Source organism: Ranitomeya variabilis, chromosome 2 (assembly GCF_051348905.1).
Source record: "Ranitomeya variabilis isolate aRanVar5 chromosome 2, aRanVar5.hap1, whole genome shotgun sequence".
Classification (NCBI taxonomy): Eukaryota; Metazoa; Chordata; class Amphibia; order Anura; family Dendrobatidae; genus Ranitomeya; species Ranitomeya variabilis.
The window spans coordinates 1,086,152,048-1,086,179,363 of NC_135233.1; the positions used below are offsets into that span (position 1 = coordinate 1,086,152,048).

The 27,316-nt window shown below is 44.7% G+C and overlaps 4 non-coding genes across 4 annotated transcripts; all 4 read left to right on the plus strand.

The window, feature by feature from the left end:
• The first annotated feature begins 10,753 nt into the window (after window positions 1–10,753).
• TRNAA-CGC (transfer RNA alanine (anticodon CGC)) lies at window positions 10,754–10,825 on the plus strand. The gene has a single exon. It is a non-coding gene; the product is annotated as a tRNA-Ala (tRNA).
• An 8,664-nt stretch (window positions 10,826–19,489) lies between these two features.
• Window positions 19,490–19,561, plus strand: TRNAA-UGC (transfer RNA alanine (anticodon UGC)). Its single transcript has one exon. It is a non-coding gene; the product is annotated as a tRNA-Ala (tRNA).
• A 1,031-nt stretch (window positions 19,562–20,592) lies between these two features.
• On the plus strand, window positions 20,593–20,664 carry TRNAA-CGC (transfer RNA alanine (anticodon CGC)). The gene has a single exon. It is a non-coding gene; the product is annotated as a tRNA-Ala (tRNA).
• Window positions 20,665–22,486: 1,822 nt separating this feature from the next.
• Window positions 22,487–22,558, plus strand: TRNAA-UGC (transfer RNA alanine (anticodon UGC)). Its single transcript has one exon. It is a non-coding gene; the product is annotated as a tRNA-Ala (tRNA).
• Window positions 22,559–27,316: the final 4,758 nt, after the last annotated feature.

Consider the following 27,316-nt stretch of genomic DNA (forward strand, 5'->3'; position numbering starts at 1 on the left):
CACATAATACCATACAGAGCCCACATAATACTACCATCCAGTGCACACATAATACTACCATACAGAGCCTACATAATACTACCATACAGAGCACACATACTACCATCCAGTGCACACTGTCATGATCTCCATGGCCAGAGAACTAGCATAAGCCTCAATAGGAACAAGCTCTTGGAAGATGTAACTGTACTGACCATGAACTAAACCTACCGCATCATCTAGAAGTAGCCAGGTAGCATGTCCTACTTTTTATCCCTATATGCCCAGCGCCGGCCGGAGAACTAAATAATGCTAGCAGAGGGAAATATAAGACCTGACTCACCTCTAGAGAAATGCCCAAAAAGGAGACAGAAGCCCCCCACATATATTGGCGGTGATATGAGATGAAACAACAAACGCAGCAGGAAAATAGTTTTAGCAAATTTGAGGTCCGCTTTCTAGATAGCAGAAGACAGAAAGCATACTTTCATGGTCAGTAGAAAACCCTAACAAAACACATCCAGAAATTACTTTAGGACTCTGGCATTAACTCATAATACCAGAGTGGCAATTCCTGATCAACAAGAGCTTTCCAGACACAGTAACGAAACTGCAGCTGTGAACTGGAACCAAAATACAAAAACAAAACATGGACGAATGTCCAACTTATCTAGTAGATGTCTGGGAGCAGGAACAAGCACAGAGAGGCTTCTGATAACATTGTTGACCGGCAAGCATCTAACAGAGAAGCCAGGTTATATAGCGACACCCAGATCTAATCAGAACAGGTGAACAGGGAAGATGATGTCACAAGTTCAATTCCACCAGTAGCCACCGGGGGAGCCCAGAATCCAAATTCACAACAGTACCCCCCCCTCAAGGAGGGGGCACCGAACCCTCACCAGAACCACCAGGGCGATCAGGATGGGCCCTATGAAAGGCACGAACCAGATCAGAGGCATGAACATCAGATGCAGTGACCCAAGAATTATCCTCCTGGCCGTATCCCTTCCACTTGACCAGATACTGGAGTCTCCGTCTGGAAACACGGGAGTCTAGGATTTTTTCCACAACGTACTCCAACTCACCCTCAACCAACACCGGAGCAGGAGGCTCAACGGAAGGCACAACCGGTGCCTCATACCTGCGCAATAACGACCGATGAAAAACGTTATGAATAGAAAAGGATGCAGGGAGGTCCAAACGGAAGGAAACAGGGTTAAGAATCTCCAATATTTTATACGGACCGATGAACCGAGGCTTAAACTTAGGAGATGAGACCCTCATAGGGACAAAACGAGAAGACAACCACACCAAATCTCCAACACAAAGCCGAGGACCAACACGACGGTGACGGTTGGCAAAAAGCTGAGTCTTCTCCTGGGACAACTTTAAATTGTCCATCACCTGCCCCCAGATATGATGCAATCTCTCCACCACCGCATCCACTCCAGGACAATCCGAGGATTCCATCTGACCGGAGGAAAATCGAGGGTGGAACCCCGAATTACAGAAAAACGGGGACACCAAAGTGGCAGAGCTGGCCCGATTATTGAGGGCGAACTCCGCCAATGGCAAAAAAGCAACCCAATCATCCTGGTCAGCAGACACAAAACACCTCAGATATGTCTCCAGGGTCTGATTAGTCCGCTCGGTCTGGCCATTAGTCTGAGGGTGAAAAGCAGACGAAAAAGACAAATCTATGCCCATCCTAGCACAGAATGCCCGCCAAAATCTAGACACAAATTGGGTTCCTCTGTCAGAAACGATATTCTCAGGAATACCATGCAAACGAACAACATTTTGAAAAAACAGGGGCACCAACTCGGAAGAAGAAGGCAATTTGGGCAGGGGAACCAAATGGACCATCTTAGAAAAACGGTCACACACCACCCAGATGACAGACATCTTCTGAGAAACAGGCAGATCTGAAATAAAATCCATCGAGATGTGTGTCCAAGGCCTCTTAGGAATAGGCAAGGGCAACAATAATCCACTAGCCCGAGAACAACAAGGCTTGGCCCGAGCACAAACGTCACAAGACTGCACAAAGCCTCGCACATCTCGTGACAGGGAAGGCCACCAGAAGGATCTTGCCACCAAATCCCTGGTACCAAAAATTCCAGGATGACCTGCCAATGCAGAAGAATGTACCTCAGAGATGACTCTACTGGTCCAATCATCAGGAACAAACAACCTATCAGGCGGACAACGATCCGGTCTATCAGCCTGAAACTCCTGCAAGGCCCGCCGCAGGTCTGGAGAAACGGCTGACAAGATAACTCCCTCCTTAAGAATACCTGTGGGGTCAGAGTTGCCGGGTGAATCAGGCTCAAAACTCCTAGAAAGGGCATCCGCCTTAACATTCTTAGAACCCGGTAGGTACGATACCACAAAATTAAACCGAGAGAAAAATAATGACCAGCGCGCCTGTCTAGGATTCAGGCGCCTGGCGGTCTCAAGATAGATCAAATTTTTGTGGTCAGTCAATACCACCACCTGATGTCTGGCCCCCTCGAGCCAATGGCGCCACTCCTCAAACGCCCACTTCATGGCCAAAAGCTCCCGATTCCCAACATCATAATTCCGCTCAGCGGGCGAAAATTTACGGGAAAAGAAGGCACAAGGCCTCATCACGGCGCAGTCAGAACTTTTCTGCGACAACACTGCCCCAGCCCCGATCTCAGAAGCGTCGACCTCAACCTGAAAAGGAAGAGTCACATCAGGCTGACGCAACACAGGGGCAGAAAAAAAACGGTGCTTAAGCTCCTGAAAGGCCTCCACAGCATCAGGGGACCAATTAGCAACATCAGCACCCTGTCTAGTCAAATCGGTCAATGGCTTAACGACATCCGAAAAACCAGAAATAAATCGACGATAAAAGTTGGCAAAGCCCAAAAATTTCTGAAGACTTTTAAGAGAAGAGGGCTGCGTCCAATCACAAATAGCTTGAACCTTGACAGGATCCATCTCAATGGAAGAGGGAGAAAAAATATATCCCAAAAAGGAAATTCTCTGAACCCCAAAAACGCACTTAGAACCCTTGACACACAGAGAATTAGACCGCAAAACCTGAAAAACCCTCTTAACTTGCCGGACATGAGAGTCCCAATCATCCGAAAAAATCAGAATATCATCCAGATACACTATCATAAATTTATCCAAAAAATCGCGGAAAATATCATGCATAAAGGACTGGAAGACTGAAGGGGCATTAGAAAGACCAAAAGGCATCACCAAATACTCAAAGTGGCCCTCGGGCGTATTAAATGCGGTTTTCCACTCATCCCCCTGCCTGATCCGCACCAAATTATACGCCCCACGGAGATCAATCTTAGAGAACCACTTGGCCCCCTTTATGCGAGCAAACAAATCAGTCAGCAACGGCAATGGGTATTGATATTTAACCGTGATTTTATTCAAAAGCCGATAATCAATACATGGTCTCAAAGAGCCGTCTTTTTTTGACACAAAGAAAAAACCGGCTCCTAAGGGAGATGACGATGGACGAATATGTCCCTTTTCCAAGGACTCCTTTATATATTCTCGCATAGCAGTATGTTCAGGCACAGACAGATTAAATAAACGACCCTTTGGGTATTTACTACCCGGAATTAAATCTATAGCACAATCGCACTCACGGTGCGGAGGTAGCGAACCCAGCTTGGGTTCTTCAAAGACGTCACGATAATCAGACAGGAACTCAGGGATTTCAGAGGGAATAGATGATGAAATGGACACCAAAGGTACGTCCCCATGAGTCCCCTTACATCCCCAGCTCAACACAGACATAGCTCTCCAGTCAAGGACTGGGTTGTGAGACTGCAGCCATGGCAATCCTAGCACCAAATCATCATGTAGATTATACAGCACCAGAAAACGAATAGTCTCCTGGTGATCCGGATTAATACACATAGTCACTTGTGTCCAGTATTGTGGTTTATTATTAGCCAATGGGGTGGAGTCAATCCCCTTCAGAGGAATAAGAGTCTCCAAAGGCTCTAAATCATACCCACAGCGTTTGGCAAAGGACCAATCCATAAGACTCAAAGCGGCGCCAGAGTCGATATAGGCGTCCGTAGTAATAGATGACAAAGAGCAAATCAGGGTCACAGACAAAATAAATTTAGACTGTAAAGTGCCAATGGGAACGGATTTATCAAGCTTTTTAGTACGCTTAGAGCATGCTGATATAACATGAGTAGAATCCCCACAATAGAAACACAACCCATTTTTCCGTCTAAAATTCTGCCGCTCGCTTCTGGACAGAATTCTATCACACTGCATGTTTTCTGGCGTCTTCTCAGTGGACACCGCCAGATGGTGCACTGGTTTGCGCTCCCGCAGACGCCTATCGATCTGAATGGCCATTGTCATGGACTCATTCAGACTTGCAGGCACAGGGAACCCCACCATAACATCCTTAATGGCATCAGAAAGACCCTCTCTGAAAGTAGCCGCCAAGGCACACTCATTCCACTGAGTAAGCACAGACCATTTACGGAATCTTTGGCAGTAAATTTCAGCTTCATCTTGCCCCTGCGATAGGGACATCAAAGTTTTTTCTGCCTGAAGTTCCAAATGAGGTTCCTCATAAAGCAAGCCCAAGGCCAGAAAAAACGCATCCACATTGCGCAACGCAGGATCCCCTGGTGCCAATGCAAAAGCCCAATCTTGAGGGTCGCCGCGGAGCAAGGAAATCACAATCCCAACCTGCTGTGCAGGGTCACCAGCAGAACGAGATTTCAGGGACAAAAATAACTTACAATTATTTCTAAAATTCTGAAAGCTAGATCTATTCCCTGAGAAGAATTCCGGCAAAGGAATTCTCGGCTCTGATACCGGAGCATGAACAACAAAATCTTGCAAACTTTGTACTTTCGTGGCGAGATTATTCAAACCTGCAGTTACACTCTGTAGATCCATTATAGACAGGTGAACATAGAGCCATTCAAAGATTAGAAGGAGAGAGAAAAAAAAAAAAGACTGCAGCATAGACAGACTGGCAAGTGATCCAATTAAGAGCACACTAACTACTAGAGAAAAAAAAAAAAAAAAAAATTTTCAGCAGACTTCTTATTTCTCTCCTTTCTCAGCCAAGGATTTTAACCCTTTAGGGGGCCGGTCAAACTGTCATGATCTCCATGGCCAGAGAACTAGCATAAGCCTCAATAGGAACAAGCTCTTGGAAGATGTAACTGTACTGACCATGAACTAAACCTACCGCATCATCTAGAAGTAGCCAGGTAGCATGTCCTACTTTTTATCCCTATATGCCCAGCGCCGGCCGGAGAACTAAATAATGCTAGCAGAGGGAAATATAAGACCTGACTCACCTCTAGAGAAATGCCCAAAAAGGAGACAGAAGCCCCCCACATATATTGGCGGTGATATGAGATGAAACAACAAACGCAGCAGGAAAATAGTTTTAGCAAATTTGAGGTCCGCTTTCTAGATAGCAGAAGACAGAAAGCATACTTTCATGGTCAGTAGAAAACCCTAACAAAACACATCCAGAAATTACTTTAGGACTCTGGCATTAACTCATAATACCAGAGTGGCAATTCCTGATCAACAAGAGCTTTCCAGACACAGTAACGAAACTGCAGCTGTGAACTGGAACCAAAATACAAAAACAAAACATGGACGAATGTCCAACTTATCTAGTAGATGTCTGGGAGCAGGAACAAGCACAGAGAGGCTTCTGATAACATTGTTGACCGGCAAGCATCTAACAGAGAAGCCAGGTTATATAGCGACACCCAGATCTAATCAGAACAGGTGAACAGGGAAGATGATGTCACAAGTTCAATTCCACCAGTAGCCACCGGGGGAGCCCAGAATCCAAATTCACAACAGCACACATAATACTAATATGCGCTAATAAGACTTTGAACCAGTTACGGAAGAAGAAGTAAGCAGGCTCCTTGCATCTTCTCGCCCGACCACTTGCACCAGTGACCCCATTCCATCACATCTCCTCCAGTCCCTTTCCCCGGCTGTCACCTCTCGCCTAACAAAAATATTCAACCTTTCCCTCACTTCCGGTATTTTTCCCTCCTCATTTAAGCATGCCATCATACATCCATTACTTAAAAAACCCTCCCTCGACCAAAACTGTGCCGCTAATTATAGACCTGTCTCTAATCTTCCCTTCATCTCTAAACTCCTGGAACGCCTGGTCCACTCCCGTCTTACCCGCTATCTCTCAGATAACTCTCTTCTCGACCCTCTTCAATCTGGCTTCCGCTCTTTACACTCTACTGAAACTGCCCTCACTAAAGTCTCTAATGATCTACTAACAGCTAAATCTAATGGTCACTACTCCATGCTAATTCTATTGGATCTTTCCGCAGCATTCGACACTGTGGATCATCAGCTCCTCCTCACTATGCTCCGCTCCATGGGCATCAAGGACACCGTTCTCTCTTGGTTCTCCTCCTATCTCTCTGACCGATCCTTCACTGTATGTTTTGCTGGTTCCTCCTCCTCTCACCTTCCCCTTACTGTTGGGGTTCCTCAAGGATCAGTCCTAGGCCCCCTCCTCTTCTCTTTGTATACTGCCCCTATTGGACAAACAATCAGTAGATTTGGTTTCCAGTACCATCTCTATGCTGACGACACCCAATTATACACCTCTTCTCCGGCTTTCACTCCGACCTTCTTAGAAAACACCAGTGATTGTCTTACCGCTGTCTCTAACATCATGTCCTCCCTCTATCTGAAACTGAACCTGTCAAAAACTGAACTCCTCGTGTTCTCTCCCTCTACTAACCTACCTTTGCCTGACATTGCCATCTCCGTGTGCGGTTCCACCATTACTCCAAAGCAACATGCCCGCTGCCTTGGGGTCATCCTTGATTCCGAGCTTTCATTCACCCCCCACATCCGATCACTGGCTCGCTCTTATCTGCATCTCAAAAACATTTCTAGAATTCGCCCTTTTCTTACTTTCGACTCTGCAAAAACTCTTACTGTTTCTCTTATTCATTCCCGTCTGGACTATTGTAACTCTCTACTAATCGGCCTCCCTCTTACCAAACTCTCCCCGCTCCAATCTGTCCTGAATGCTGCTGCCAGGATCATATTCCTCACCAACCGTTACACCGATGCCTCTACCTTGTGCCAGTCATTACACTGGCTACCCATCCGCTCCAGAATCCAGTACAAAACTACTACCCTCATCCACAAAGCACTCCATGGCTCACCACCACCCTACATCTCCTCTCTGGTCTCAGTCTACCACCCTACCCGTGCCCTCCGCTACGCTAATGACCTCAGGTTAGCATCCTCAATAATCAGAACCTCCCACTCCCGTCTCCAAGACTTTACACGTGCTGCGCCGATTCTTTGGAATGCACTACCTAGGTTAATACGATTAATCCCCAATCCCCACAGTTTTAAGCGTGCCCTAAAAACGCATTTGTTCAGACTGGCCTACCGCCTCAACGCATTAACCTAACTATCCCTGTGTGGCCTAATAAAAAAAAACAAAAAAAACAAAACATAATCAGGTTCCTCGCATCATGTTCTCATACACTTTATGCAGTTAATAACCCTGTGTGTCTGTACTGCTACATACTTAGGCTGTTAACTGGTTCATGCAGCTTTACATGAACACCCGGGCCTTACACTATGGCTGGTCCAAATAACTAAAGCAATTGTTACCATCCACCTCTCGTGTCTCCCCTTTTCCTCATAGTTTGTAAGCTTGCGAGCAGGGCCCTCATTCCTCCTGGTATCTGTTTTGAACTGTGATTTCTGTTATGCTGTAATGTCTATTGTCTGTACAAGTCCCCTCTATAAGTTGTAAAGCGCTGCGGAATATGTTGGCGCTATATAAATAAAAAATATTATTATTATTATTATTATTACTACCATACAGAGCCTACATAATACTACCATACAAAGCCCACATAATACTACCATACAGAGCCCCCATGATACCACCATACAGAGCCCACATAATACTATCATACAGAGCCCACATAATACTACTATACAGAGCCTACATAATACTACCATACAGAGCACACATAATACTACCAGACAGAGCCCACATAATACTAACATACAGAGCCCACATAATACTACCATACAAAGCCCACATAATACCATACAGAGCCCACATAATACTACCATCCACTGCACACATAATACTACCATACAGAGCCTACATAATACTACCATACAGAGCACACATAATACTACCATCCAGTGCACACATAATACTACCATACAGAGCCTACATAATACTACCATACAAAGCCCACATAATACTACCATACAAAGCCCACATAATACTACCATACAGAGCCGACATAATACTACCATACAAAGCCCACATAATACTACCATACAGAGCCCTGTTATGGACCTGGTGGTCAGGAGCACCCGGAATGACCTGATGGTTAAAACGTAAAACCTGGGACAAGCTCTGAGGAGGTGGTAACTCTACTGACCGCAATCCCTAATCCTATCACACACACTAGAAATAGCCGTGGAGCGTACCTAACTCTCCCTAGACGCCTCTTCACAGCCTAAGAGCTAACTACCCCTAAAGATAGAAATAGGAGCCTACCTTGCCTCAGAGAAATTCCCCAAAGTAAAGGTAGCCCCCCACAAATATTGACTGTGAGTTAAGAGGGAAGTGACAAACACAGGAATGAAACAGATTTTAGCAAAGGAGGCCAAATCTTCTCTAGAAAGACAGGATAGGAAAGGGAACTTTGCGGTCAGTATTAAAAACTACAAAAACCTCACGGTGTGGAGGCGCAACTCTGCACCCCCAGAGCTTCCAGCTAGCAAGGAAATATCATAATAGCAAGCTGGACTAGAAACATAGCATGTACTGAGAAATATATTCAGAAACCAATGAACAACAAATGAACTAGCAGGGACTTAGCTTCTGCTGGAGTAGACAGGTCATCAGACAAATCCAAGAGAGAACTGAACCAGTACTGAGACATTGACAGCTGGCATGAACTAAGGATCTAAGCAGAGTTAAATAGGAAAGTCAGCAGAAGCAATAAGCGAGGGCAGCTGAGAAAGCCAACCTCAAAGATCAGCAGTTCCACTCAAAGCCACCAGAGGGTGTCCAAGGACAGAACTCAACAAAGTACCATTCACGACCACAGGAGGGAGCCCGAGAACGGAATTCACAACAGAGCCCACATAATACTACCATACAGAGCCCACATAATACTACCATACAAAGCCCACATAATACTACCATACACAGCACACATAACACTAACATACAGAGCACACATAATACTACCATACAAAGCCCACATAATACTACCATACAGAGCCCACATAATACTACAATACAGAGCACACAATACTACCATACAGAGCACACATAATACTACCATACAGAGCCCACATAATACTACCATACAAAGCCCACATAATACTACTATGCAGAGCTTACATAATACTACCATACAGAGCACACATAATACTACCATACAAAGCCCACATAATACTACCATACACAGCACACATAATACTAACATACATAGCACACATAATACTACCATACAAAGCCCACATAATACTACCATACAGAGCCTACATAATACTACAATACAGAGCCCACATAATACTACCATACAGAGCCCACATAATACTTCCATACAGAGCCCACATAATACTGTCATACAGAGCCCACATAATACTACTATACAGAGTCTACATAATACTACCATCCAGTGCACACATAATACTACCATACAGAGCCCACATAATACTACCATACAAAGCCCACATAATACTACCATACAAAGCCCACATAATACTACCATACAGAGCCGACATACTACCATACAGAGCCCACATAATACTACCATACAGAGCCCACATAATACTACCATACAGAGCCTACATAATACTACCATACAGAGCCCACATAATACTACCATACAGAGCCCACATAATACTACCATCCAGTGCACACATAATACTTCCATGTAGCACCCATGTAATACTACATACCACTCTCACATAATACCATCCATGCTGATCCCTGTCAGACAGATCCTACATAATCCTGCCATACAGTGTATTGTTGTTTTGTAATAATTGACTTATTTCACTAAAAATTGCTGTAGTTTAACACATACTTGTCTGGATGGAATACAGCGATTCAACTATCTGACTAAAATATCAACTTCTTTTTGTATCTTTCACCTGTAATGTTTTTTGGGATGATATACACATAATGGACACTAGGTGACGGTCTATACAAACACAAAATAAGTTTTGTGTGAGCAAATTAGATACTGATTCTGTCTGAGCCTCATTCTAAGGCCGGGGCCACACTTGTGTGTATAATGCGAGAAACTCGCAGCAATACCCGGCACCAGGGCCAGCTTTAGACAAAATGGGGCCCTGGGCAAAATTCAAAGTGGGGCCTCCAATCCTGAATATTCCACCAACAACACTGTTAGGCCCCTTCACATCTCCATATAAAACATGTACGTGTTACACCGATATCGGGGTCACCAGGGTTTTCCGTGTGTCGTCCATGTGCCATCCGAGGTTTTCAGGTATGGATACTGGAAATGAAATTACAAAGATTCTCATATACTTTCCATGTGAAACACGTACAGCACACGGACGGCACACATATGGCACATGGACGGCACACGGACGGCACACGGACGGCACACGGACGGTACACATATGGCACACGGATTTGTTATAGTAGATTCAGATTCTCCTCATAGATTCTGCTCAGAGTTGAGAGCACAAGTGCTCAGTGTGTACAGGGGATGTAGCTCAGTGGTAGAGCGCATGCTTCGCATGTATGAGGCCCCGGGTTCAATCCCCGGCATCTCCATGTTTTGTGATAAATAACCAGATAACTTCCAAATATTCGTAAATGTGCGGAGAGTCACCGATCTTCTGTCTGGATGTGACACAAAGATTGGACTCAGCACTAAATATCAGACAGATTTGCTTTTGTTGATAATCTTATGTAGACCGTCGGACACCAGGGGGCGCTGTAATCAGCACTATACATGTACAGAGCGGCATCAGTAAAGACTACAGAGGAGCAAATCCTATTTGTGGTTCCTGCTACAGAGACCTCCAGAGATGATAGCCCCCAAACCTCCCCCTACCTGCAGCTCTTCTCAGACTTGTAGGCTAGGCACAATGTTTTCAAAGATGCATATCTGATGCTGGCAGGTGGAAGGGGGTTCCCATAATAGCAGTCTTACGTGGGCGCTGAATGGCAGTATTATATGTGCTCTGTATGGAAGTATTATGTGTGCTCTGTATGGTAATGTTATGTGGGCTCTGTATGGTAGTATTATGTGTGCTCTGTATGGTAGTATTATGTGTGCTCTGTATGGTAGTATTATGTGGGTCCTGTATGGTAGTATTACATGGGCTCTGAATGGTAGTATTATGTGTGCTCTGTATGGTAGTATTATGTGTGCTCTGTATCTTGGTATTATGTGTGCTCTGTATAGTAGTATTATGTGGGCTCTGTATGATAGTATTATGTGGGCTCTGTATGGTAGCATTATGTGTGCACTGTATGGTAGTATTATGTGGGCTCTGTATGGTAGTATTATGTGTGCTCTTTATGGTAGCATTATGTGTGCTCTGTATGGTAGCATTATGTGTGCTCTGTATGGTAGTATTATGTGGGCTCGGTATGTTAGTATTATGTGTGCTCTGTATGGTAGTATGCAGGCACTGTATGGTAGTATTACTATATGTGGGCTTTGTATGGTATTACGTGGGCTCTGAATGGTAGTATGCAGGCACTGTATGGTAGCATTATGTGGGCTCTGTATGTTAGTATTATGTGTGCTCTGTATGGTAGTATTATGCAGGCACTGTATGGTAGCATTATGTGGGCTCTGTAGTATTATGTGTGCTCTGTATGGTATTATTATGTGGGCTCTGTATGGTAGCATTATGTGTGCACTGTATGGTAGTATTATGTGGGCTCTGTATGGTAGTATTATGTGTTCTCAGTATGGTAGCATTATGTGGGCTCTGTATGGTAGTATTATGTGTGCTCTGTAAGGTAGTATTATGTGGGCTCTGTATATTAGTATTATGTATGCTCTGTATGGTAGTATGCAGGCACTGTATTTTAGTATTACTATATGTGGGATCTGTATGGTAGTATTATGTGGGCTCTGTATGGCATTATTACGTGGGCTCTGAATGGTAGTATGCAGGCACTGGTAGCATTATGTGGGCTCTGTATGGTAGTATTATTTGTGCTCTGTATGGTAGTATTATGTGGGCTCTGTATGTTAGTATTATGTGTGCTCTGTATGGTAGTGTAATAATTATAGGGGATAATTCAGGAGACTCTTTGCGTGGAACAAGACAACAGGACACAGTTTTATAAGTGGTAAAGTTTATATTATCACACGGTGATTCAAGCAGGTGCAGAGAGAAACTCAAGTCCACAACACTTGGTGCAAATAATAAACGCAGCTTAGCAGTCAATAGGAAACTTCAGAGGTAGATGCAAACAAACAGAAAGTCTATGAAGCACAGTTATTCTTGAGGAAACTTGACACGAATAGATCCTTGACTTAGTCCAGACACAGATAGATATGCTATTAGGCAGTTCAAATCATATCTTAGCTCAACCAGGGAGGCCTGGTTAATAGTCTTAGGTTTTGCAGTGCAGAAACAGCTTACATGTCCAGCAAATGCAGATGGAAGTAACACAAGCAGCAGATGAAGGAGGATTACTGAACACTGGTGAATGCAGCAGGAACTCAGAGCAGAGTGGCAGGATCTCCAACACAGGTTCACAGGAGCAGGTGCAGGTGCAAGGCCTGGGAGTAATCAGGAGCTGGATGCAAAGCAGAATAATCTAGGACAGACTGAAAGCTGGGGTGGAGTTTTATAGCAGGAAGACAAGTGCACATGAGACCAAAGACACCATGTTGGAAAAGGGAAGTAATGCACAAAAGGTAAAAAATGTTCAGAGTCCTGACATTACTCCCTCCTTAGAAGCGGCCTCAGGACGATCCTGGACCTGGTTTCTCAGGGAATCTCTGATGAAAACGAGAAATCTTCTGTTGGGCATTGATGTTTTCCACAGGTTCCCAAGAGTCTTCCTCAGGGGGATATCCCTGCCATCTTATCAGATATTGGAGCCGATTCCTGCGAATCCTGGAATCAATAATTTCCTCCACCACGAATTGTTCTTGCCCATCAAACACCACAGGCTGCAGAGGTGGCACAACACGTCCCTGGAAGGTATTAGGAGATACAGGCTTTAGTAAAGATACATGAAAAACTGGGTGTACCTTCACTGTCCTAGGTAGCTTCAGCCGGCAGGCCACAGAGCTCACAATACCGTTGATCTTGAAAGGGCCAATGAATTTCTGTCCAAGCTTTTGTGAAGGAACGTTTAACTTCAGATTCTTAGTTGCTAACCACACGGAATCTCCTACCTTGAACATGGGTGCAGGTTTACGAAATCTGTCAGCCGATCTCTTATAACGTTCTTGAGCTGTGGTCAGGGATTCCTTCAGAACCTCCAGATTTTGTCTCATCGCAGTCAGCCTTTCCTCCACTGCCGGAACCGGAGAATTAATTGGAGACCTAGGTAAAATACACGGATGATAACCCAGATTGGCAAAGAAAGGTGTAAATTTAGTGGAGGCGCTCTGAGAATTATTATATGAAAATTCGGCTAACAGCAACAACTCCAACCAATCATCCTGGAGATGGCTGACATAGCATCTTAGATATTGTTCCAGCGTCTGGTTGGTACGCTCAGTCTGACCATTTGTCTGGGGATGGTAAGCAGAAGAGAGACAGACATTAATATTGAATGGAGAGCAAAACCCCTTCCAGAATCTTGAAGTGAACTGTACTCCACGGTCAGAGATGATCTCATCCGGCACCCCATGCAACCGAAAGACATTCTGTATAACCAAGTTTACTGTATCTTTAGCTGAGGGGAGGCCGGTGCATGGAACGAAATGAGCAGCTTTAGTCAGGCGATCAACTACCACCATGATTGTATTCATGCCCCCCGATGTAGGCAGCTCCACAATAAAGTCCATTGATATAGACCCCCAAGGGCGGGATGGAACAGGTAATGGTTGTAGAAGACCCGTAGGTGCCACATGAGGAGTCTTGTAACGGGCACATACCTCGCAAGAGAGAACATAGTCCTTGGTATCCTTCAGGCAAGTTGGCCACCAGAAGAATCGGCTCAGGAACTCTTGTGTCTTCTGTACCCCCCTGTTACCAGCCAACTTGGAGTCATGTACCAACTTGAGGATCTGCAGACGGACGACCTCCGGGACGTAGATACGTCGATCTCTGAACCACATGCCACCCTTAAAGATAAGATTAATATCCACAGGTGGGTTGGCCAGAAATACATCACCTTCATAGGCCTCCCTGCACTCCTTCCACAAGTCCTGATCGTGGATAACTCCGATGAAATTGGCATCAGATAGAATGGTCTTGGACGGGGCTCCAGGTACGGAATCCGCAGCATGGATTCGGGATAAAGCATCAGCCTTCCCACTACGAGAACATGGACGGTACGAGATAACAAAGTTAAATTGATTTAAGAATAAGTTCCAACGAGCCTGACGAGGAGAAAGACATCTAGCGGATCTAAGGAACTCTAAATTGCGATGGTCAGTTAGCACTATGATCTGTTGTGCAGCTCCTTGCAGATGATGCCTCCATTCTTTGAAAGCCGCAATAATAGCCAGCAATTCCTTGTCTCCCACGTTGTAATTCTTCTCTGCTGAGGTTAGTCTATGGGAAAAGAAAGCACAAGGATGTAGCAGACCCTTCTCTCCAGTTCTTTGGGAGAGAATAGCCCCCAAAGCATTATCAGAAGCGTCCACCTCCACAATGAAAGGAAGTGTTGGATCTGGGTGTATCAACAGCGGTGCTAATGTGAAACATATCTTCAGCCGATCAAAAGCTTCTTGAGCCTGTGATGACCACTTAAAGGGCTTTTCCTTCTTTGTCAAGGAAGTAATGGGACGGACAATATCAGAAAAATTTCGAATGAAACGTCTGTAGAAATTTGCAAAACCAATAAAACGTTGGACCTCCTTAACGTTCTTGGGTACCGGCCAGTCAAGGATAGCCTGGATCTTACGAGATCCCATGTTCAGCCCCTGGGGAGAGATGATATAACCCAAGAACTGTATCTCAGAACGATGGAACTTGCATTTCTCCGGCTTGATATACAGTTGGTTCTCTTTCAGACATCTTAAAACAGTTTTGACATGTTCTTCATGTTCCTGTAGAGAGTCAGAAAAGATTAGTATATCGTCCAAATAGATCACCACAAACTGGTCCAACAAATCTCTGAAGATGTCATTAACAAGGTGTTGAAATGCTGCAGGGGTGTTACAAAGCCTGAAGGGGATCACAAGAGATTCAAAGTGTCCATACCGGCATCTGAATGCTGTCTTCCACTCATCCCCTGGACGAATACGCACCAAATTATAAGCCCCACGAAGATCCAGCTTAGAGAACACCTTAGCATGGCGGACTCTTTCCAGTAATTCGGGAATCAGAGGCAAAGGGTAATGGTTTCGTACGGTTACCTTATTGAGTTCCCGATAGTCAACACAGGGTGTCAGGGTCCCATCCTTCTTCTTTACAAAAAAAATGGGTGCCCCTGCTGGTGAGGAAAAAGGACGTATGAAGCCTTTGGCCAGATTTTCATCAATATACTCCTTTAAAGCTTGAAGTTCAGGTGCCGCCAAAGGGTATAGGTTACCAAAAGGAATATCTGCCCCAGGAAGCAACTCAATGGAACAGTCATAATGCCTGTGTGGAGGAAGTTGATCTGCATTCTTCTTGTCACAGAGGTCAGAGAACTATTTATATGCTGGAGGTAAAGAAGATACCTGTACATGTGGTTCCGTAGCCGTGGACTCAGGGACAGCTTCTGTTAACACTGAGTTGCTCCTTGTTGGGAAGATAATCTCCTTGGTCTCCCAGTGGATAATTGGGTTCTGAGAACGCAACCAAGGAATGCCTAAAATCACAGGAAAATGAGGAGAAGAAATTAGCAAGAAAGAAAGTTGCTCCTGATGATTAGGCTCCAACAAAATTTCAAGGGGTACGGTCTCCTGATCCACAGGCCCAGAGATTAAAGGTGACCCATCCACTGTTTCCATGGTAATTGGAGAGGCGCTTTGCTGAATTTTAATACCATGTTCCTTGGCAAATGCGATATCCATGAAATTGACACCTGCACCAGAGTCAATCATAGCTGAACTGGAAATCCACTTTCCTGAACACAGGATCTTAATAGGGACAGAACAGTGAGAGTTCTTTTCCTTAAGCTCCTTGGGGGGTGAAGTCATAGAAAGTGAATGGAATACAGCGTTTAAAGGCAGGCTACATTCAGAGATGTCAGATTCATCATCACAGTTGTCATACTCCCCTATTGCTGCTAGCACCTTGTTAGGCCGTCTAGGACACTTAGGACAATTGATCAAGAAGTGGCTAGTTCATCTTTTATAATACTAGACAGTAAAAATAGGCAATTGTGCATAACTGTCCCAATTGGTATCTACCGCTAATCTCCTGAATTCAGTGGCATACTCAATAACAGAACGTTTAGCCTGGTGTAAAGACAACAAAGCAGATTCAGCGGTTGCACGGCGATTAGGGTCATCAAACATTAGTGCCATAGCGGCCAAGAAATCATCCAAGTCATTTAACCGTGGGTCACGAGACTCAATCATCGGATTCGCCCAGGCGAGCGCTCGTGAGGTCAGTAGCACTATTACACACAATACTTTGGATCTATCAGTAGGAAAACAGTCAGCATGCACATCAAAATATAGCATACATTGATTCACAAAGCCACGAAATTTGTCGCGATCACCATTAAATCTGAATGGTGGCAACTTAGGTGGGCTAGCTGGTGGCGGTTGTCCAGAGGGTAAAGTCGCTTGTGCAGCTATTTGCGTGCTTATGTCCTGAAAAGCCTGTCCATACTGGGACTCTATGCCAGCAAGTTTGTTTTCCTGGGCTGCCATGCAGTTGCTTAAGTCCTGCAAAGTTTGTCCAAACACTTGTTGATTGTGTTCAAAGCTTCCAAACTTCTTTTGCAGACCTTCCACATCTTTCTGCAGTGATCTAATTATGGAAAACACCTGCTCTAATCTGCTCTCTGCAGTCATTGTTCCAGCAGTCTCCTTTTTTTTATGGCTAGAGTATCCTGTAATAATTATAGGGGATAATTCAGGAGACTCTTGGCGTGGAACAAAACAACAGGACACAGTTTTATAAGTGGTAAAGTTTATATTATCAAACAGTGATTCAAGCAGGTGCAGAGAGAAACTCAAGTCCACAACACTTGGAGTAAATATTAAACGCAGCTTAGCAGTCTATAGGAAACTTCAGAGGTAGATGCAAACAAACAGAAAGTCTATGAAGCACGGTTATTCTTGAGGAAACTTGACACGAATAGATCCTTGACTTAGTCCAGACACAGATAGATATGCTATAAGGAGTTCAAATCATATCTTAGCTCAACCAGGGAGGCCTGGTTAATAGTCTTAGGTTTTGCAGTGCAGAAACAGCTTACATGTCCAGCAAATGCAGATGGAAGTAACACAAGCAGCAGATGAAGGAGGATTACTGAACACTGGTGAATGCAGCAGGAACTCAGAGCAGAGTGGCAGGATCTCCAACACAGGTTCACAGGTGCAGGTGCAAGGCCAGGGAGTAATCAGGAGCTGGATGCAAAGCAGAATAATCTAGCACAGACTGAAGGCTGGGGTGGAGTTTTATAGCTATCATACAGAGCCCACATAATACTACCATCCAGTGCACATATATATTTAATAAACTGAGCAGAGCATGATGCCCCAAAAGAACCAATAACCACAACACAACATGACAACTATTGTGCAAACTAGAAATTTTATTGACAAATACAGAAATACTAAAAACAACACAGATATATGAGGGTATGGTGTATGACTACTATGAACACCATCAGGAACACGCATAAGTGCAAAAGTCACAAGGGTACAATTGTAAAGCCCTATGGCATGGTAATACAAGTAACGTTTGCAGTATAATGCACCATGTGGAAATACCACGGAGGGGGGGAGAGTGGGCACTATATTATGTCAAATGACCAATAACTTAATGCAGGAAAATCCCACCATGCCTAACACCCGCCCCTATTGCAACTGCCCGAGAATAAATATATAGTAACTAAACCATGAACTGCCGGCTGAGCTTACCCATGTATGCGATGTCCTGTGTATGGTGTCCAAAGAAAAATGCCCCGACGCACGTTTCGCGATTGTCGCTTCTTCGGGAGGCAGTGTAAGTGTGGCAAACTGAGGAGTGTTTTGTATCATTGTAGCAGCTGCTGCTAATTAGCGTTGGTGATAAGCGGCGCATGCGGGTGGACACACTCAGACGCGCCGCGCTACTTCCGGCCATCCCAGCGGCGCACAGAGAAGGGAAATATCCCCGTGACGTCATCAGATCTGTGCGTCGCTGTTAAAGGATGCCGTTAGGAGGCGCGGCTTATCCAAGAATCCATTGCGCATGCGCACCACCCGCGGCCATTTTGGAAAAGGGAATGAGTGCTGGCAAGTCGGAATAAAGGTAAAATATAGCTATACATTTATAAAAAGACATGAAATGTATATAAATTGGACCAAAGAACCCACGCTACCGTTAGAACACAATGAATCATAAATAATTAACATAAAACTGATGCTGGACATAAAAAAGATGGAAATAACATCAATAAATACATAATGCTCTATAAGTGCTAAGAAAGCGGCAAACATTGCCACTTCCCCTCTGATATATAATCAGAGAAGGTTCTCCCAGCAGATATCCAGTGCACATATAATACTACCATACAGAGCCCACATAATACTACCATACAGAGCCCACATAATACTACCATACAGAGCCCACATAATACTACCATACAGAGCCCACATAATACTACCATAAAGAGCCCACATAATACTACCATCCAGTGCACACATAATACTACCATACAGAGCCCACATAATACTACCATAAAGAGCCCACATAACACTACCATCCAGTGCACACATAATACTACCATACAGAGCCTACATAATATTACCATACAGAGCCCACATAATACTACCATACAGAGCCCACATAATAATACCATACAGAGCCTACATAATACTACCATACAGAGCACACATAATACTACCATAAAGAGCCCACATAACACTACCATACAGAGCCCACATAATACTACCATACAGAGCCCACATAATAATACCATACAGAGCCTACATAATACTACCATACAGAGCACACATAATACTACCATACAGAGCCTACATAATACTACCATACAGAGCACACATAATACTACCATCCAGTGCACACATAATACTGCCATGTGGCACCCATGTAATACTACATACCACTCTCACATAATACCATCCATGCTGATCCCTGTCAGATCCCACATAATACTGCCATACAGTGTCCCCATATAGGGGATGTAGCTCAGTGGTAGAGCGCATGCTTTGCATGTATGAGGCCCCGGGTTCAATCCCCGGCATCTCCATGTTTTGTAATAGTTTACTTATTTCACTAAAAATTGCTGTAGTTTAACACATACTTGTCTGGATGGAATACAGAGATTCAATTATCTGACTAAAATATCAACCTCTTTTTGTATCTTTCACCCATAACATTTTTTGGGATGTTATACACATAATGGACACTGGCGGTCTAAGCAAACACAAAAATATCAATGGACGGTTTATAAGTTTTGTGTGAGCAAATTAGATGCTGATTTTGTGTGAGCCTCATTCTAAGGCCGGGGTCACACTTGTGTGTGTAATGCGAGAAACTCGCAGCAATACCCGGCACCAGGGCCAGCTTTAGACAAAATGGGGCCCTGGGCAAAATTCCAAGTGGGGCCTCCAATCCTGAAATATTCCACCAACAACACTGATAGGCCCCTTCACATCTCCAGATACGATACGATACGATACACTTTATTGATCCCGTGGGAAACTATGGTATCACAGCAGCACAACTTACATCATAAGAATCATAAAATGAATTACTTAATTGACATGACAGTTTGTTGACCGAAGGACATTATACATTAGAATAGGACATACACAGCGGGTGAACTGAAAAGTAGAAGAAATAAAGTAGACAATCACCTTTATAATTTAACCCTAATGTTATTGTTGTACATCCCCATAGCAGTTGGCACAAACGATTTCCTATATTTTTCCTTCTTGCACCTCAGAAGTATTAGCCGGTTACTGAAGGTGATCTTCTGTCTCATGAATAGCTCATATAGTGGATGTGCATTATTGTTCATGATTGCCCTACAAAACGTACGTGTTACACCAAATATCGGGGTCACTAGTGTTTTCAATCAGTGTGTCGTCCATGTGCCATCCAAGGTTTTCAGGTACAGCACACGGACGGCACACGGACGGCACACGGACGGCACACGGACGGCACACGGACGGCACACGGACGGCACACGGACGGCACACGGATCTAGTATAGTAGATTCAGATTCTCCTCATAGATTCTGCTCAGAGTTGAGAGCACAAGTCCTCAGTGTGTACAGGGGATGTAGCTCAGTGGTAGAGCGCATGCTTCGCATGTATGAGGCCCCGGGTTCAATCCCCGGCATCTCCATGTTTTGTGATTAATCAGGTAACTTCCAAATATTCGTAAATCTGATAAATGTGCGGAGAGTCACCGATCTTCTGTCTGGATGTGACACAAAGACCGGACTCAGCACTAAATAGACAGATTTGCTTTTGTTGAGAATCTTATGTAGACCGTCGGACTCCAGGGGGCGCTGTAATCAGCACTATACATGTACAGAGCGGCATTGATAAAGACTACAGAGGAGCAAATCGTATTTGTGTCCCCTGCTCCACAGACCTCACTGAGGTTACACTGAGGCTGTGAAATGATAGCCTCCCGAACCTCGCCCTACCTGCCGCTGTTCCCAGATTTGTAGGCTCGGCCCATATGCAAATTGCCTCTTCAGAGTAAAAGAGGACTTGAACTCTATAGCACCACCTGTTGGAAGTAGCGATCCTACAAGTCACAATCAACGCTCCGCACAGCGTTTTCAAAGATGTATATCTGATGCTGGCATGTGGAAGGAGACTCCCATAATAGCAGTATTATGTCGGCTCTGTATGGTAGTATTATGTGGGCTCTGTATGGTAGTATTATGTGGGCTCTGTATGGTAGTATTATGTGGGCTCTGTATGGTAGTATTATGTGGGCTCTGTATGGTAGTATTATGTGGGCTCTGTATGGTAGTATTATGTGGGCTCTGTATGGTAGTGTTATGTGTGCTCTGTATGGTAGTGTTATGTGGGCTCAGTATGGTGTCATGTGGGCTCTGTATGGTAGTATTATGTGGGCTCTGTATGGTAGTATTGTGTGTGCTGTTTGGTAGTATTATGTGGGCTCAGTATTGTAGTATTATGTGTGCTCTCTATGGTAGTATTATGTTATCTCTGTATGGTAGTATTTTGTGGGCTCTGTATGGTAGTGTTATGTGTGTGCTGTTTGGTAGTATTATGTGGGCTCTGTATAGTAGTATTATGTGGGCTCTGTATGGTAGTATTATGTGGGCTCTGTATGGTAGTGTTATGTGGGCTCAGTGTAGTGTTATGTGGGCTCTGTATGGTAGTATTATGTGGGCTCTGTATGGTAGTATTATGTGGGCTCTGTATGGTAGTATTAAGTGGGCTCTGTATGGTATATGGTAGTATTATGTGGGTGCTGTTTGGTAGTATTATGTAGGCTCTGTATGGTAGTATTATATGTGCTCTCTATGGTAGTATTATGTTGGCTCTGTATGGATGTATTATGTGGGCTCTGTATGGTAGTATTATGTGGGTGCTGTTTGGTAGTATGTGGGCTCTGTATGGTAGTATTATGTGGGCTCTGTATGGTAGTATTATGTGGGTGCTGTTTGGTAGTATGTGAGCTCTGTATGGTAGTATTATGTGGGCTCTGTATGGTAGTATTATGTGGGCTCTGTATGGTATATGGTAGTATTATGTGGGTGCTGTTTGGTAGTATTATGTGGGCTCTGTATGGTAGTATTATATGTGCTCTCTATGGTAGTATTATGTGGGCTCTGTATGGTAGTATTATGTGGGCTCTGTATGGTAGTATTATGTGGGTGCTGTTTGGTAGTATGTGAGCTCTGTATGGTAGTATTATGTGGGCTCTGTATGACAGTATTATGTGAGTTCTTTATAGTAGTAATTTTATTGCAGTGCTATGTGGACATTGCATTGTGCTTTATATGGCAGCATTGTTTGTGATGTATACTGTGATATTCATAATAGATTTTCTTTTTATTAATCTACTACTCTCATAATGTGGCCAAATAGCGGGATCATTTATAAATGTCACATAGTCGAATGCCTCCATCTATGATTGGAGAAGCACAATGGCGGTGCACCCATCATGTATTGTCACATCAGGGGATGTAGCTCAGTGGTAGAGCGCATGCTTTGCATGTATGAGGCCCCGGGTTCAATCCCCGGCATCTCCATGTTTTGTAATAATTTACTTATTTCACTAAAAATTGCTGTAGTTTAACACATACTTGTGTGGATAGAATACAGCGATTCAATTATCTGACTAAAATATCAACCTCTTTTTGTATCTTTCACCCATAACGTTTTTTTGGGATGTTATACACATAATGGACACTAGGTGGCGGTCTATGCAAACACAAAAATATCAATGGAGGGCTTGTTAAGTTTTTTGTGAGCAAATTAGATACTGATTCTGTCTGAGCCTCGTTCTAAGGCCGGGGCCACACTTGTGTGTGTAATGTGAGAAACTCGCAGCAATACCCGGCACCAGGGCCAGCTTTAGATAAAATGGGGCCCTGGGCAAAATTCAAAGTGGGGCCTCCAATCCTGAAATATTCCACCAACAACACTGTTAGGCCCCTTCACATCTCCATATAAAACATGTAAGTGTTATACCAAATATCGGGGTCACTAGTGTTTTCAATCAGTGTGTCGTCCATGTGCCATCCAAGGTTTCCAGGTATGGATACTGGAAATGAAATTACAAAGCTTCTCATACTTTCTATGTGAAACAAATACAGCACATGGACGGCACACGGGCGGCACACGGACGGCACACATATGGCACACGGGCAGCACACATATGGCACACATATGGCACACGGACGGCACACATATGGCACACGGACGGCACACATATGGCACATGGACGGCACACATATGGCACACATATGGCACATGGACGGCACACATATGGCACACGGACGGCACACATATGGCACACATATGGCACACGGACGGCACACGGACGGCACACATATGGCACACATATGGCACACGGATGGCACACATATGGCACACGGACGGCACACATATGGCACACGGACGGCACACATATGGCAGATGGACGGCACACATATGGCACACATATGGCACACGGACGGCACACATATGGCACACGGACGGCACACATATGGCACATGGACGGCACACATATGGCACACATATGGCACACGGATGGCACACATATGGCACATGGACAGCACACATATGGCACACATATGGCACACGGACGGCACACATATGGCACACATATGGCACACGGACGGCACACATATGGCACATGGACGGCACACATATGGCACACGGACGGCACACGGACGGCACACATATGGCACACGGACGGCACACATATGGCACACGGACGGCACACATATGGCACACGGACGGCATGTTTACACAGACTCATAGACTTGTATTGGCCCTTGTCATCTCTGCTGCTGGGAAAACACGGACATGAGTGCAGCACCGTATGTTAAATAGGGCACATGTGGCATCCGTGAAAAACATGATACACTGCTGTGTGAAGGGGCCAATAATAGAAAACAGCAGAATTGCCATCTTTTTCTACATCCTACTTCTCAAATGGCAGAAAAAAAAAATTTCACCCCAAACTACTCTGCTAAGTCCCATTAAGCGGCGTGACACATATCAACCCTCCAGTACTCTACCAGTGACTACATACATATCCCCCCCCCCCCTGCCTAAAGGCGGGGGTTTTGGCACCTTCACTGGCTAAGCAGGGGACTCTGAACAGGGCATCTGTGTTCCATTGCAGCTTCCCTAGCCTGTGCTCCAAATGAAATGTAAAGTCCTGAGCACCAGAAACCACCTAGTTACCCAGGCATTTTTCCCTTTCTTTTCCCTCATCCATCTCACGGGCTCATGATTTGATGCTAGCCTGATATTTCTGCCTATCAGGTAGTATAACAGGGTGTTGGTTGCCCACTTGATGGCCAAACCCTCTTTTTCAAAGATGGCATAGTTCTTCTCACAGGGAGAAAGTTTCCTACTCGGGTATAGGACTGGATGTTCCTCCCCATCTATTTTCTGGGACAACACAGCTCCCAAGCTGACCTCGAAGGTGTCCGTCTGGAGCAAAACGGGCTGTTTGCATAGGCTGAGCTAAGCTTCAACATCTGGAATGCCATATCAGCTTCCAAGGACCATTTGGCCATCGACTTCTTTGTGCCCTTGAGAATGTCTGTCAGGGGGGCGGCTAACATGGCGAAATTCGGGATAAATCGCCGATAGTATCCCACAATTCCCAGAAACACCCTAACCTGCTTTTTGAAGACAGGCTGCGGCCACATTTGAGTTGCCTCCACCTTGTCTATTTGTGGCTTTATCTCGCCCCTTCCAAGGTCGTAAACAAAGTATTTTGCCTCTTCTTTCCCAAGGGCGCACTTTGGGTTTGTAGTAAACCCTGCCTTTCTCAGTGCATCCAGTACCACCTAGACCTTCTGCCGATGCTTCCCCAATCCGGGCTGAAGATCACAATGTTGTCCAAATAAGCAGCCTCGTATATTTTATGAGAGGCTAGTATCTGGTCCATGGCCCTCTGGAAAGTAGTTGGGGCTCCTTGTAGTCCGAATGTCTTCCGGGTATACTGGAAGCACCCGTCAGGTATAGAGAAGGCCGTGTTCTCCTTGGCACTTGGGGACAGAGGAATTTTCCAGTACCCTTTCGTTAGGTCCAGGGTAGTAATATGTCTGGCTGGCTCTAGCATTTCAATGAGCTCATCGACCCATGGCATTGGATAGGCATCAAACTTGGATGTCTCATTTAGCTTCTTGTAGTCATTACAGAAGCACCACTGTACGTCTGGCTTCGGCACAAGAACAAAAGCTCTGGACCAGCCGCTCTTTGACGCCTTGATGGCACCCAGGCTCAACATCCTCCTCACCTCCTTGGAGATCACCTCATGACGAGCTTCGGTAATCCAATACGGTTTTTGGTTCACCCTCACATGCGGTTCCGTCAAGATTTCATGCTCCACAACCTGCGTACATCATGGTAACTCTGTAAACAGGTCCTGGTTTCGCAGAAGCAACTCACGACACTGTTGTTTCTGGGCCGGCAATAGTGTTTCTGCCATGGTGACATCCTCAACCATGGCATCAGGATTAGCCTCTAGGCACATTGATTCCACCGGATCCCTGTCTCTCCACAGTTTTAGCAGGTTAATGTGGTACCCCTGGTACGTCTTTCTTCTCTCTGGTTGATGGACCTTGTAGTTGACGTCACTAAAATTTTCGACCACCTTGTATGGCCCTTGTCACTTGGTAAGGAATTTAATTTCCACCTTGGGGATCAACACCAACTTCCGGTCTCCAGAGCTAAACTGTTTCAGTCTTGCCGACCGATTGTAGACTCTTGCCTGGTCCTCTTGTGCTTGAAGGAGGCTCTCCCTCACAATCGGCATCATGCTCACGATCCTGTCCCGCATTTGGGCCACAAGTTCGATAACAGTTACCTCCGCTTCCCAGGTCCAGAAGTCCCCGAGGATGCCGTCCATACATGCAGCTCGAAAGGCGAGAACCCCATGGAGGCCTGTGGGACTTCCCTATTGGAGAACAGAAGGTACGATAACAGGCAATCCCAGTCCCAGTACCGTGTTGCATAGTCCATTACAACCAAGATGTATTGGTGACCTCTGGTGGACTTAACTAAGGGCCCTACAAGATCCATGGCAATCTGATCAAATGGGACCTCTATAATGGGTAACAGAACTAGGGGACTGCGGAAGTGGGATACCTGAGCAATTAACTGACATGTAGGACAGGACTGGCAATAATTAACAATATCCCGGTGACACCCAGGCCAGTAGAACCTTTGAAGGACCAGCTCTTGGCTTTTATCTATGCCCAGATGCCCCCCCCCCCCCAAGACATGAAAATGGGCAAGGTCTAGTACCCTACATCTATAGGGTCCCGGGACTAACAGTTTCTCTAATGCTTCCCCTCACTGTTTCGTGACCCTATTAGTCCATGAGCCGGGCCAGATATCGGTACCACCCGGAGTGACTAATTTTCTTTGGTATTTTTAGGTAGATGCATGTCTGTAGTTTATTTTTTGATATGATAGCCCTTACATATACGTAGCTTATTAACCCCTTCAGCCCTAGGCCTATTTGTACCCAAGTGCCTAAGCCAATCTGACCTGTGCCACTTCATGGGCTAATAACTTTGGAACGCTTTCACCTATCCAAGCCATTCTGAGATTGTTTTCTCGTGACATATTGTACTTCACGTCAGTGCTAAATGGGAGTCAATATATTTTACCTTTCTATATAAAAAAATGCTAAATATTCGGAAATTTTGGAAAAATCGGCAATTTTTTAACTTTGAAATTCTCTGCTTTTTACAAAAATACTGATACCCCCCATAATAGTTATTAATTTACACTCCCCACATGTTTACTTCATATTGGCATCATTTTGAAAATGAAACCTTATTGTTTTACGACGTAATAGGGCTTATAGTTTTATGCGCAATTTTTCACATTTACAGCAAAACCCACTTTTCAAAGGACCAAGTCACTTCTGAAGTCACTTTAAGGGGCTTACATAACAGAAACCACCCATAAATTACCCCATTTTGCAAACTACACCCCTCAAGCTGTTCAAAACTCATTTTTAAAAACTGTTAACCCTTTAGGTGTTCCACAGGAATTTTAGCAGAATGAAGGCGAAATTTCAAAATTTCATTTTTTTTCCAGATATTACATTGTAATCCAATTTTACCTGCAACCTAGCAAGGGTTAACGGCAAACCCAAACTTGGTTACCCTAATTCTGCAGTTTATAGAAACACCCCACATGTACTCGTAAACTAAAGTATGGGCACACAGCACAGCTCAACACGGAAGGAGCGCTATGTGGTTTTTGGGTGGCGGATTCACTGGAAGAAATCTAGGGGGCCATGTCACATT